The 12,853-nt window shown below is 36.1% G+C and overlaps 1 protein-coding gene and 1 non-coding gene across 2 annotated transcripts in view; both read right to left on the bottom strand.

The window, feature by feature from the left end:
• LRCH2 (leucine rich repeats and calponin homology domain containing 2) overlaps positions 1-12,853 on the bottom strand; it is a 139,131-nt gene that overhangs the window by 103,155 nt on the left and 23,123 nt on the right. The gene's annotated exons all lie outside the window — the stretch shown is intronic.
• LOC123805244 lies at positions 1,439-1,599 on the bottom strand. The gene has a single exon (XR_006783281.1). It is a non-coding gene; the product is annotated as a U1 spliceosomal RNA (small nuclear RNA).

Below are 12,853 nucleotides of genomic sequence, written 5' to 3' on the forward strand. Positions count from 1 at the left end.
TGGCTCAGTAGATTGAGCCACTGGCTTGTGAACCACAGGGTCACTGGTTCGATTCCCAGTCAGGGCACATGCCTGGGATGTAGGCCAGGTCCCAAGTAGGAGGCATGTAAGAGGTAACCACACATTGATGCTTTTCTGCCTCTCTTTCTCCCTCCCTTTCCCCCTATCTAAAATAAATTAAAAAATAAAGATTACTGCTTACTATTAATCTGAAATCCTAAAAACAAAATTATGCTCAGTTTATTATTCTAGATAATATCTTGTATTAAGTATCCAAAAATAATACAGTGGTACTTGAGAGGTGATGATGGTAGCAAGAATTGGGATAAGCAAAGTAGACAGAATTTGTTTATATTTTGATATTGGTACTTACAAGAATTAAGCAAGTGGTTGTCTATGTTGGAGAAACAAGAGGTAAGAATCAAGGATGGCCCCCAACATTCTGGCCTAGGCACCTAAACGATATTATTTCATATAAGAGTAGAAGGTGGAACAAGATTGTTGTTGTTGTTATTGCTATTGGGGGATTTGTTTCATTTCTTGAAGCAGAGGTAAGAATCAAGGGTTCAATTTCATATTTGTATAAACTGAGATTATCTGAAAGGGATCCAATGGAGTGTTATGAAATGATCAGTTAGATGATTCTGGATATTGGAAGTGAGGTCTAAGATGGGTATGTAAAACTCAAAGTTGTGGGAATATGGTTAGTACTACAAAATCATAAAAACTAAAGACATCACCTAACATTAGAGTAATTGAGTTAGAAAAGGAGTTCAACAATGGGCCATTAGGAAAACCAACATTTATAAGCTGAGTAGAGAAAAAAAACAGCAAGCAGAAAAGACTGAAAATGGTCAAGAGAAAACACAAAAGTATTCAATCAAAGAAGTAATGGGGAAAGAAGCTAAAATATCTAATAACTAATAATGAGTGACTTTAATAAAATAATTTAAATAATATCAAGGTGTTGTTTTAATAACTTATACATAATTGTGCAATGCTTTCTGTTATTTCCCCTCCAAAAATAGAATAGTTAAATTACAAAAAAAAAGTACTATGAGTTCCCTTAGGGAATTTAATTAAAGCTATATTAATAATATATTTTCTATATGACTAATATACTTATTTAGGAAATATCAGTTAAATTGTACTTACTATTCTAATTTAATTGAGTCAAATAAAATAAAGTAGAATAAAGTCAAAATTAAAACTCAAGCTATTATGAAACCTCTAATTAAGGAAATCTTGTTCTAGGTTTTTTCAGATTTTGAATCTGTATAAATATCCTTTCTAAGAACTGGGTAAACAGAATAACAGAGCCAAAAGAAAAATACAACCATGAAAAGAAACATGGAAAATACCATAAAACTCTTTGTATCTTAATGTCTTCAACTATCTCTCACTAACAGCATCTCAGACTTTCCTTTTAAAAAAAAATAGAAGAAAGCACAAATACCATCCTGACTACCACAAATTATACAGTTGAGTGTATCACATTTGGGGAGATCGCAGGGGTCAGCACACTGGACTGCAATGGTTAAGCCTTGCCCTGGGAAAATCACCTTCGTGATCATGGTACCTTCCATGCCAAGTAAGTATCACTATATTTTCCTTTAAAAAGTGAAAATTAACTTTTATACAATATAATGGATAAAATTTAAACTGTAATTTAAAATTTTTATATTGTGTTATACAATTAAGGGAGTTTTTATAACATTAAAAAGCATCTAATAAAATGTACACTTGAGCAACTAGAATAATATGACTAATAATGAACATACTATACTCAATAAATACATGCAAAACTAGTATTTTATTTAATATGGTTCCATATAAAGATGGGAAGACAAACTGTTAATTTATTCCTTATGAGGAGATTCATTTCACAACTTTAAAGCCTGCCTTCTTAGCTTTGCTTCACCTTTTAAAAACACAAGCATCCTGTCTCCTTAGAAGGACCTATGAAATTATTCTTTAGAGAGAATTCAGGGGGCAGTAGTATCTGGTACTAATTACCAGCATACATAACAAATTTTACTAATTATAAGAAATATTAAATATATCACCGCTCCTTCAAAACATTATGGTGGCAAGTTCATGTCCAAGAGGAATCAGAGTTCTTACTGCCAAAGCAGAACTGTTTGCCAAGCTGTTTGGAGGGAGCTTGCACAACAAAATATCTGCCCTTTGACTGACGTAAGCCTGTGTGGGCATTCTATCTACCTAATATATGAGAAAAATGTATAAAGGAAAACCTGTGTAAATTGAATTGGAGTTTAAACCATGATGTAGTAGCCAGTTATAATAAGAATATGAGTGTTACGTGACCATAGCCTCAAGCAATGAGCAGATTTAACAGTGATTCTAGAAGAGATAAGGAAAACAAATCATTATCTTTCACAAATATCAGCTCATAATGCTAGTGCAGATAAAAATCTTTGAATACATAGGGTAAATATGCATTTTAATAAACATTTTTCTGAGATCACTTTTGTTGGCATGGCTATTGATTGACAACTAAGTAGCAAGTATATTATATAGGGCACTGCCTTATTTCACCATGTCTGTAAAAGACAAAATATATGGCATTAAATTTGTTCAAACACAAGAAAAAAAATAAAGACTGCCTCCTAAGGGGAGAAGTAAAACTTGCAGAAAGACAGTTATAAAGATGTTTCACCTTTCCCATGAAAAAAAAAGAAATTAAAATGTGTTCCTTATCTTCCTTTAGTGAGCTGAATGGCAGCCCCTACAGATATCAGGTTCTAATTCTTGAAATCTGTGAAAGTTGGTTGATAAGATAACATTTTTGCAGATGTAATTAAGACTCTTGCAGTGAGGTTATCTTGGATCATCCAGATGGACCCTAAATACCATCACATGTGCCATTATAGAAGAAGGCAGAGAGGGAGATTAGACCGATACATTGAGGAGAAGGCCCTGTGTAGATGAAGGCAGACACTGCGGCCAAGAAATGCCAGGAGTCATCGGAAACTGGAAGAGGCAAGGAATGGAGGGCACATGACTCTGCTGAAATTTTCACTTTTTAGCCCCATAAGATTCACTACAGACTGCTGTTCTACAGCACTGTAAGAGAATAAATTTCTGTTGTTTTAAAGCATCAAGTTTGTGGTAATTTGTTGCAGCACCCACAGGAAACTAACACACTTCTCAAAAATTGTTTATCAGAATTAATGAGAGCATGTCTACAAATTTTTTTAATTAAATAGCTGTGTTTATTTTTCTTAAGCATTAAGGAGCGATCTTATTTAATTAGTATCCTTGGGAATAAGCACCTTTATAAACACTGAACAATTTTTCTTTTGTCTTGATTTTAATCATAAATCATATCAAGCAGTATTTGCTGTAACTCAACAGTAGACAGACTACTGGGTTCTGTTTCCTGCCTTCCTTCAAAAGGCTCCTTGTAAAACTGCTGGAAGCCTGTTAGGGAAATTAATAGATCATTTTAAATAAGCTGATCTAAATTATGTTCTGTAACACTCTTGAGCTTCAGAGGTCAGAGAAGCTAGAAAAAGAAGAAGAGTCAGATGGAGTTGAAATCTGTTTGCTGCCTCCCCAGCTGCAGCCACATGAGCTACAGATGGGTCCATCTGCCACACAGGGCAATTCCTGGTCCATTGGCTAGCATCTCTCATGGCAAATATAAACTAATAGCTAAAATTCTTCAGCACACCAAAAGATACAATGTTTGCTAGTCTGACAAAAATAGGTGTAATTTTGATTCATTCACACTGGAGGCTATTGTTGTATTGGAAGTTATTATTTTTCTATTTGACAATCTAAGGGAAAAGAGGTCAGTGCCCCTGACTAAATAGTCAGGTATTACAGGTCTTAAAAATTCTTGCTGCACACAAGTTGAAAAATACTAGGTTATACTATATTACTTATACTAATTAGAATTTTATCTTGATCAGTGTACAAAAGGATGTACCGTTTTTGCCACAAAATGTTAAACTGATACATGAGTCTTCTTTAAGTGACATTTAGTAATATAGATTGCCATAGTCCCTTTTATTGAAGAAAAAGCCTAGGTAATGTTTGAAAAGTTGACACATTTTTACCTCTGGAACAACTTCTAATGAAATGTGTTGTTAGAACACATCCTCATCATTAACAAAGACATCATCGTAGAATTTTCTGCTTCAACAAACATGAGTATTAAGTGAAGAAATAGTTTGAAATCACAACTCTTAAATTCATACTAACAGTAACCTAAATGGACTAGAGCAATTATTACACATACATACTCACCCACCCCACGTGCTAGATAAAAAAACTATAGGTTTTGCACAATTATTTCTAATTGTCATAACAACCCTGTGAGGCAACTACTATTCCTCATTAACATGCCAAGCAAAAGACACATTCAATGGTATGCCCAATGTTAACAAAACTAGTAATAACTGACAGCACTAGGGTTCCAAACCCAGATTTGACTTCAAAACCCATATTCTAGGTGTACTTTTCCACTCATCCAACACACTATTGTAACTTCCTGTCCTAGATTTAAAATATCCTGTTCCATTGGAACCACAAAGCAGGGTCAGAGAAATTCTAAATCACCTAACCACATTCACATCCTAGGTAGTTTCTTGCAATAGGAAGCAGAACATAAATCTTACTTTGAGTCCCAATTTTTAGTTAAGAAAATAATGAACACTATTATAAAGCTCTCACTTGTTCTTAATATACCAAGTCAGAACTGTTTAGTCTGAGCCAACACATGGGGGTTTTTTTGCTCCTAAAAGAGTGGACCCTTATTAATTTTCTCAACATTTCCAACCAATTCAATAAATGAGGATTAAAGAAAATTCATTACACAACTTTCTTCCAAAGGGTGGACATCTTATCAGCAAAACTATTGTGCTGAGTACCCGTCAAGAACTCTGAAGGATCTGAGACTTTACCCTACTTGTAAGCTGACAAGTTAGTCTAACACAGCTGCATGGGTGCTGGCAGAAGGCACGAGACTCCAAAGGACTTTGTCACTCATAGCAGAGTAAGTGGCGTGAGCAACACATTTATATCAATTCCCCTTCCCCCACAAATCTCACAGGAGCAACACAGATGGGTACCTACCAATGGATGCCTGCACATACAGCACATCACATTCTGGGACAGAAACTCTGAGCTGAGGAAACACAAATCTTTTATAATACACAGTAAGCATGTCTGCACTTTGTTCAAAGGAAGACATTTTCTTTATTTTGCTGGACAGTAAGCCTAATTTTCCTTTGCTCTGAAGAGAGAATCTATCACATTCTTCCAAAACAGAGCCCTGAACAAAGGTAGTTACTTAGTAACTCACTCAGAAGATATGCAGAAACGTAGAACCCATGCAAAATTATCTCCCAATAATACCATGTACATTCCTTATTGAGCAGAGATTGAAAGTTGAAGCCTCAGAAACTGTGTAAGGTAAAATAATTAAAATATCTTAAGTATCAAACTCTCTGTGGTCCTGCACTTAGAATCTGCGATAGAGGCAGGCAAATCCTGATCCTCACCTCCCAAACCTCATTATCCTTATTTCCCAAGCAGCATCCTGGCTTGACTCTATTTATTAACAATTCATTTAAACGAAATTCATTAAGCCCTATGAATTCAGCACTAAATGTTAGGATAGTCAAAAAGCCTAATCAGACACCAATCCTAAGCAATCCCAATCACTGTTCCATTCTAGCACCTGTTTAGATAATACTATCTGTTTAGATAATAAGACTTCAGTGAAAGGAACTATGTAAAAAAAAATCACCCCCACTTAGTTCTACTGAAACTACCTTTGACACAGCTGTTGTGGTGGGACCAGTGCTACATCATTTTGGGGTATATCTCAGAGTTTACAAAACTCTTACAGACCGGAAAAAGATGGGCAACTGTTCATTAGCAGATTAACACTAGACTGGATCTGAGCTGTATTCAGATTCTACTAATTATTACCTATAAAACATTGTCAAAATCACTCAAATACTGCTGTGGCTGGTGTGGCTCAGTGGATTGAGCACTGGCCTGTGAACCAAAGGGTCTCTGGTTTGATTCCCAGTGAAAACACATGCCTGGGCTGCAGGCCAGGTTCCCTAGTGCGGGGAGCACAAGAGGCAACCACACATTGAGGTTTCTCTCCCTCTCTTCTTCCCTTCCCCTCTCTCTAAAAACAAATAAATAAAATCTTTAAAAAATCACTCAAATACTACTCTTCACTATCTCAGGGCTGTTGAAAATGAGTAAATACTGTGCAACAATCTAAAATACCTAGAAGAAGCAACAGAAATGAGGAAAAAATGATCATTTGTACATAACAATACATAATGTTCATAAAGATATAAAATAAAGTGATGGAAACTATTATGTTCAGTTCTTATGACATGGATAATATATACCAGAATTATTCGTCTTTCAAAAAGTGTATAAAATCAACTTAGTTATTTCTTAACATGAAAATAAAAATTATTTTATGTGTTCTTCAGTAGCTGATATTACTCAAACGTGAGCTAAAACCTGATTAACATGGTCTGAAATGTTAAGACCTTATCTATTTTTCCATCTAAAAGAAATGTCAAGACTAGAAACAAAAGCAACAAGGAAACAGAAGGCACCACAGCTGTCTGCCAATGAAAAAATGGAGAGTGTCTTTGAAATATTAGAGACTCTGATGTTAGAGCCTGATGGGAAATGACAACCCCCATGGCTCTGGCATGTGTTCTCAACAGATGCTCTCTGCAAAAACAGGTGATCTCCTGATTTGGTGTTCACTAGAAGGCTGTTGTCCTGTCATTCAGGACAAGATAATGAAAAGTCGGTCTATAACACTGACACCTTGTTGAATGAGTAAGACATACATAGGTCACAGATTTTCTAAGCTACTCTCCATCATATTACCACAAGTATGATAGAGAGAAAAAAAGTGTAAAGTAGACATTAGAAAAAATGCTTTAAAGCCAACAATTCAAGAAAGAACAAGCAGAACACACTTATCTGCAGCAACCAATCATGAGAAGCTCTATTTGAGCACAGGCACTTTGAAAAGCAAGGGTACAAAAAACAGATACTGCAAAGACAAACCACAGCTGCTAACCAGAGGGCAGATTACATGCATGCTCAGTGAGGAAAGGACTGTGAGTCGTACAATTACTAAGCCATGTGAAAAGACTTCATTTAAAAAAAGATGGCAGCTCTATGCATTTATCTGTAGGAAATTCTACAATGTGTTTCAGTTCTACCAAGAAATATTGACTAATAAACAGTGTAATATTCAAACATTAAAGCAAAGTTTAAAAATGGCACTATACTTCAACCTTATAAAATTTATTAATATACTATAATTTGGCACATTGAATCAATGTAGGATTATTTATTAAACACTTCTTGAAAAAATTCTTATTTTCAAAAGACAAATGTTATAACCTCATCACATAACTTCTACTAAAATAATTCCAGATGGGGGAAAAACATAAACGTGAAAATGAACCATAAGAAAACTATAAACACATTCTAGTGAATAGTCATTTAATATTATAATGGGGAATGACCTTCAAAGCATCAGATAAAGGAACAATTCACAAATGAAAAGACTTCTAGATTTAGCTACATAAAAAGAAAGGAAAACTGCAATCTATCAAAAGCAAAATATACAAACAACTCATTGATAAAACCTGAGCCAAGGACATAAACAGATTAAAAAATAAGAATTATCAAAGACACACATGAAAATGTTCAACCTCACTGATAATCAAACGAAATATAATAAATAAGGTACCATAATTCATCCATCAGATTTAAAGGTATTACTCTCTGCTGGCAAGGCTACTTTGAATTGAGTACTTCCATACATCACTGTTGGGAATTCAAAATGAGGTAACCTGTCTTGAAAGCAATTTTGGCAATATAAATAAAGGTCCTTCAAAAATATTTGTACCTACTGATCCAAGAATAAAGTCTCTAGCAGTTTTTGAAAACAACTAAATATGGATAAAAATTAGGTACACTTTAGGATTATTTAAATAATAGAAAATTAGAAACAACTTAAATGTCCTATAACAGGTAAAGGCTAAAGAAAATATGGTATATCCTTAAAATGGAGTATCTTGCAGCCTTTAAAAATGATATGATAAGGGCTATTATGGCTGGTGTGGCTCAGTGGCTTGAATGTTGGCCTGCAAACCAAAAGGTTACTGGTTCGATTCCCAGTCAGGGCACATGCCTGGGTTGTGGGCCAGGCCCCCAGTAGGGGGCATGTGAGAGACAACCAATAGATGTATCTCTCACACATCAATGTTTCTCTCCCTTCCCTTCTCTCTAAAAATAAGTAATTTTTTTAAAAACTTAACTTAAAAATGATATTATAGACTTAATTCCTTAATATGAAAATAAGAATGCTCACAGGGTAATAACTGGAACATTTAAAATGTAAAACTATACACTTGAAACCTGTATGGTTTTAATAACCAATGTCATCCAAATAAATTCATAAAACAAAAAATTATACTAGAAAGTATAAAACTATATAAACAATATGAACCAACTATTTCCTTTAAAAATATACATTTTATATACTTGCACATATACATATAAAGACCTACAGGTATTGATGAGTGTGTAGGTATGAAGGAAATATACCAAAATGTTAATATATATTCAAGGTTGGTGGAATGACCAGTAGTTTGTATATTCTTTTATATGCTTTTATTTTCCAAATTTTCTACAATAAGCAGGCATTGCTTCTGTTATAAGAAAAATACAATTAATATTATATTATTTAAAGGTATTTTGTTTCACAAGGTACATTGAATTCTAACCATATATATTCCATTCATAAGAATGATATATGCAGACAATCACAAGTTAATTATAAGTTGCTAATATATATAATCATTTAATTTTTATGGGTCACAACTTGTTCTGCTACCAAACATCACTATGTTGAGTCCTGTTATATTGATATTCTACTATGTCATAATTTTTTAAATGGAAATTACTATGAAAGTTTGCAATTTTAATGTCAAAATCATGCTTTAATGTAAATTATTTTTAAAGCAAAAAACAATGAAATCTGAATTGTTATAGTCTGATTAATGAAGTAAACAATGGCAAAACATGTCATCTTGACCATCTCTGAGACATCTCCATTTACACATGAGTAATTTGATATTGATGTTCTTTTGCCTAGGTCAAGATCAACTAGCCACTGAAAATCAAATGGATCAGCTCATACAGTACACTTTTTATTTGCTTTAATTAAAACACTGTTCTGCATGAGAAAGTGAAGTCTAACATAATACAAGACTACTTATCATCAAACTGACTACCCAGAATAACTCTAGCAGGCTTTAGATTCCAAAACAAAAGTAGTCCTTGAAGAGAGAAAAAGGAAGGAAGGAAGGAAGGAAGGAAGGAGGGAAGGAAGGAGACCAAGTGCAATCTATCATGCTAAATAAAATTAAGTGCTTCATCTTTGATGTGTCCAGATTAAGACAAATTTTACAGCCAGTATACTGTACTGAGCTCCTTAATGAAAAGACTGTATTTACACAGTAAGGATCATCTTTACTGGAGCTATTTAACAAAGCACAAATATCAGAGGCTGAAATTAAAAGCAAGTCAAAGTAAACTGACTAATTACAAAGTAATTACAAATTCCACAAACCATACCGAAGAAAATCCCATTAGTTTATGTTAAGTGGTCAAGTGGCCCCTAAACAGCAGCACAATGGCAGGTAAGCACAATAAGGCCAAATAGATTCAGTTTACTACTAACACAGAGAGAAAAGACATGATCAGTATGGTATCAGTTCCCCATGTCCCTAGTCCCACAAAATAAAACAAAACTGGAGAGAGGGACCAAGTGACAGACAACATGCACAGTTGGTTGCTCTGTTACTGAGCAGCCAACTCTGATCACAGCCTTGCAATTTTATACTTACAGCTGGACAAAGAATGTCCCATGGCCTGCCAGAATGAAGGAAGTGTTACAGGGTGCAGCCAAGAGGGGGGACCCCAAATGGGCATTTGAAATGGGGTCCAGAACTTAAGGTGTCCAGGAGATTTTAAGATGTCTCCATCCCCCCCCCACCCCCGGTGGGTTGGGGGAAGGGACAAATGGAGCAGGGCCATTGAGAGCTGTTTTGCATAGCAACAGCCTTGCAGCTAAGCTCTGGCGTGGTCATTTAACATATCTATAGCCTTTGGCTGGTTGCATGGATATGTTAAATAGCTGTGATCATCTCTGAGCCAGGGGAATGGAAGTAACTTCCCCACCAAGACGTGACTGGGGGCAGGTCCCCCAAGCTACAGCGCCTGTGTGGGAGCTCGGAGAAGATTGCCTCCAGGACATGGGGTCACACCTGCCCAGACTCAAGATGGCAGCCCAGTAAAGCTGGAAGGATACAAGTTCTGGCATGTGAAGCCGAGTGTGGGAGGAGTCAGAAATGGGGCTGCAGAGGAAGATTTGGCGCGGGGATTTAAACAGAGGTGGGGCGGCCATTGAAGGAGAACCATGCTGCTTTAGGAAGGAGAACCATGTGTCTTTAGCAGAGTGGAGACTCCCGCATCCCAGAGAGAGAGAACCACGCGGCTTTAGCAGAATGGGGAGGACCTCAGCCATTGAGGGGGAGAACCGTGCTGCTTTAGGAGAGAGAACCACGTGGCCTTGACAGAGTGGAGACTCCCGCAGCCCTGAGAGGGAGAGCCACGAGGCCTGGGCAGAGCGGAGACCCCCACAGCTTTAGAAGGGGAACCACCACCTGGTTTTAGCAGAGATCCCGGCGACTCAGCTGAGGGTGCCGGGAACCCAGGGAGGTCTCCCGGTCGAGATGGAGTACTAACTGGGAAGAACCAGAGGACTGCCTGAGCCATGGACTTCTATTTCCTTTCCTGAGATACGGTACTCTGGACTGGGCAAAGGGGGAAAGAAGGAAGGACTGTGTCTGTTTGTGGGTGTTTTAAGGGACTTTAGGATTTTTGATGAAGACATTAGGTCACTACTTGAAGTCTGTATAGCATTAAATAAACATTTCCTTTCCTTTTCACGAATCTCTGGCATTGAGAGACGTCTTTCCTAGGGCGGCAGACATAACAGACCCGGGGCCTTCTTTCAATAATAGTATATTGTCCCAGGCCCCCCCTTGTCTGTTCTGTAACAGAAGGAGTCAAATTGTCTTGGGGAAGATTCCCACAAGATAGGAGAACAATTAAGAAATGACCTTATGCCATCTGTCTATCTTGCCATGTACCTCAGAGGATCACAGACCCTTCCCCCAAGATTTGAGTCTGACTGTGGTTGAGCCTTACCTCTGTGGACTTTGTGGGTATGTGCAAGATCACCAAGGTACCACGCAAGAGCCATTCTGCTAGTTTGTCACACACATAGAACAAGAAGTCAGCATACAAAATTGCCATGCTCCTTCCCATAATTTTAAGTTTAGAAATTTGACAAACATTTAGTATGAACTGTTGCAGAGAGGCACAGCATTGAACCAAACACTATATGGAATTTTTCTTTTTTTAAGATTTTATTTATTTATTTTTAGAAAGGGGGAAGGGAAAGAGAAAGAGAAGGAGAAAAACACCTATGTGTGGTTGCCTCTCATGTGCTTCCTACTGAGGACCTGGCCCACAACCCAGGCATGTGCCCTGACAGGGAATTGAACCAGCAACTCTTTGGTTGGCAGGCCTGCACTCAATCCACTGAGCTATACCAGCCAGGGCTGGAATTTTGTTATAGAATGCATTATTTGCCTTCAAGTTTAAATTCCTCTTGGGGAAAGCAATGTAAAGCTATTATGGTAGTGTTTATTTTTTTCCAGAAAAGTTATTAAATTGGTGGTTAACGTTACAATAGAGGAAATATATGAAGTGCAACTGCACTTGGCTATATGCTCATATTAAATAGTAACTTAAACATCTCACAAAAGAAGAATGGTTAAATTAAACATGGCACATCCATACAAGAGACTGTTAGGCAGTCCCTAAAATCATGATATAAGATATTTTTCTTCAATGGAACAGTGGCATAGAAAAATGCTAAAAGAAAAATTTGGAAAGAGTATACAATAGATTATAATGGGAAGACTTTTAAGGCAACAACATTCCATAGATAATATTGAGAAAATCAGTCACGAGGTGAGGAGGCTTTCTACAAAACAGGAAGCAGTGAACATACAGAACACTTGTTTGTGAGAGCCTTTAAGCTCTGATCCTACTGAAGATGAGAAACTTTCTAACTCAAAGGCAGCAGATTCATGACCTTAGCTTTGACAATGGCAAATAGAAGACAAGAGACCAATTTAGAAGATAAAATTATACCAAAACATGCAAAAACACAATTTTAAACAATTCACAGATACACTACTTGGAAACTGCTAAACCTAAGCACAAAATGTGCATTTATCTCCCAATTTTTCCTAAAATTCATCTATAAATATGATGTTTAAAGATAGGATGTTTAAAACAACATATTTCTCCTCAAATCCTTTTATAATTTCATATTTTCAATGCCAAACATTAAATATTATAAACATTACTTAAAATCAATTTTATTAGTTAACCTAAATATCTAAAAACAGCCAACTATTCTAAAATAAAAACATACTCAATGATGTAATATGACAATAATCAAAAACACAGCAAATTTACAACAGTTAAAGTTTAATAACCATATCTCTCCTTATAAAGCAATAATAATCTGTTATCCTTTCTCTTCTTTGTTTCTAATAGTTTTCCATTTTTTAAATAATATAACAAAGCAGTAAAAACAAAAGTCAGGGAGACAATGAGGAATCGAATTTGACTGGAGAACAGGGTACATACATGAGTTGTGGGAAACACAGAGAAA

This window comes from Phyllostomus hastatus, unplaced genomic scaffold (genome assembly GCF_019186645.2).
Source record: "Phyllostomus hastatus isolate PE091 unplaced genomic scaffold, TTU_PhHast_1.1 phas_scaffold_28, whole genome shotgun sequence".
Lineage (NCBI taxonomy): Eukaryota > Metazoa > Chordata > Mammalia > Chiroptera > Phyllostomidae > Phyllostomus > Phyllostomus hastatus.